We start from the raw sequence: 2,053 nt of genomic DNA, 5'->3' as shown, positions 1-2,053 counted from the left end.
CCTGTGCCTGGCTGGTTCAGCCCCTTATATGCGAGTTGGGTTGTCACTAAACCTGTCAGACATGTTTGCACTGGCAAGCAGGTCATTCGGAACTAGTTGCTTATAAGGCACTTAATGACGTCAGGGTCCTAGGCGGTGCACGGCACACATAATGATTAAAGAGCCGAAGAAAATAAAGACGATGGCCAGAGGGAAACCATGTCACTCTTAAATAAATCATCCAAACAGAAACAAACAACACGCGGGCTGAAGAGAAGTCTTTTAGTTCACGTAGTCATTTACCAGGATTCCTTTGCTCTCTAGGTTCTACAGTGCTAGTGCATTATCAGTTAAGGATTCAGTTTGACCACTACTACTTCAGGTGGCCTTATTAGCAATATACTTATTGTTTGTATTTCTTCGGGTTCAAGGATGTAATCTTGATACAAGTACAGATTTTTCTGACAAGTTGGCTTTTAATAATCAACTGACAGGTCAGCCGAGTTGGGGAACACGGCCACCAGGTCCCCGTGGGCTGCCCAGCGGTGGATGCAGCCTCTCCTGGCCTTGAGTGCCGCGTCAGATGGCAGGGGATGGCTGCATCCTTTCAACACTGTCACCCAGAGGACCGCGGGTGGAGACTGCAATTCTGAGGACCCTCCTGATGAACTTGGGCCCTCTCTTGCAGAACGAGCCTGAAAGCTAAAAGCTGTTAGACTGGAGAAGGAAGTACAGGGTTTCACAGTGAGATACCAGAGAGCTGTAACTGATGGTGAAAATATAAGAAGGCGAACCCAGAGATGTGTAGAAGATGCCAAGATATTTGGAATTCAGAGTTTCTGTAAGGATTTGGTGGAGGTGGCAGACATTTTGCAGAAGACTACAGAGTGTATTTCTGAAGAAACAGAGCCTGGGGACCAGAAGCTCACTCTGGAGAAGATCTTCCGAGGCTTGTCATTTTTAGAAACAAAGCTGAAAAGTGTGTTTGCCAAACATGGCCTGGAGAAGCTGACACCCATTGGTGACAAATATGACCCTCATGAGCATGAACTCATCTGTCATGTGCCAGCTGGTGTTGGGGTACAGCCTGGCACTGTGGCATCAGTGAGGCAGGATGGCGACAAGCTTCATGGCTGCGCCATTAGACTCGCCCAGGTGGAAGTGGTGGTAGGGTCTCAGAGAAGACTATGAATGGGCCCAGAGGAACTGAATGTTCTCCCAGAGTGCAGTCACCTGTGATTCCTTTATGTATTAAACTAGGTTCGTATTGTACATGAGGTACGTCACGTGATCTGTCTTGGATTTAGTCATATTGGCTTTATTTCTAAGATACTCTGTTGATTTCATGTGACCTGTTTGGTCTCATCAGAAGTCTTGCCATTGGGCATTTGAACAATGTGACAAGTGTTCCTGTGGTCTTATCAAAATATGTTTAAGAAAATTAGTTTTAAACTGGTACTCTGATGACTTTCAATCCAAAATCTTTCTTAAAGGTGGAAATGAGTATATGTTTATTTTTAACTAAATGTTCATTACTAATGACCCCTATAATAGGAATTGTATAGAATCTTGTATTCGTGGGAAAAGGAGACGGCAGGGATTGGTTTAACATTTGGGTACTTAAATGATAAGCTTTATAGTTGTATGCATTTAAATCATTTGGGTTGATTTTTATGCACATAGATTTTCAGACTTCCCATTTTTATTTCATTTTTCTTTTGTCCTTGTAGTTCCTGCCAGATAGACTTCACATTCACACTCATTTTCCCTTTCCAAATCCCATTTACAAGGCAAGGCTTGGAAGGCAGGGACTAGCAAGAAATCAAGATTATCAGGTCCCTTTCAAGCAAGTATGGCCAAGAAACCTTGTGCTTTCTTTGTTGAATTATCTTCAAATTATTTTCAGCCTTCCTAGGTATATAATCATTTCAGGGAAACTGAGGCATCACCAACAGCTAATGACCTACATTGGTCTATATAGGTAATTTACCCACAACTTCTCTTTCCACCAGCCCTTAAATCCTCTGCCACTTTGTCAGATTAACCTTATGATCCTTTATTAGATTATGTGGGG

At 43.0% G+C, this 2,053-nt stretch overlaps 1 pseudogene across 1 annotated transcript; it reads left to right on the top strand.

Moving 5' to 3' along the window:
• Window positions 1–234: 234 nt before the first annotated feature.
• LOC307189132 (grpE protein homolog 2, mitochondrial-like) lies at window positions 235–1,170 on the top strand (annotated as a pseudogene). The gene has a single exon. The product of its transcript is annotated as a grpE protein homolog 2, mitochondrial-like (transcript).
• Window positions 1,171–2,053: the final 883 nt, after the last annotated feature.

The sequence above is a fragment of the Stenella coeruleoalba genome (genome assembly GCF_951394435.1).
Source record: "Stenella coeruleoalba genome assembly, chromosome: 7".
Lineage (NCBI taxonomy): Eukaryota > Metazoa > Chordata > Mammalia > Artiodactyla > Delphinidae > Stenella > Stenella coeruleoalba.
The sequence above is the reverse complement of the archived record's forward strand: the minus strand, read 5'-3'. Positions and strand labels throughout refer to the sequence as shown.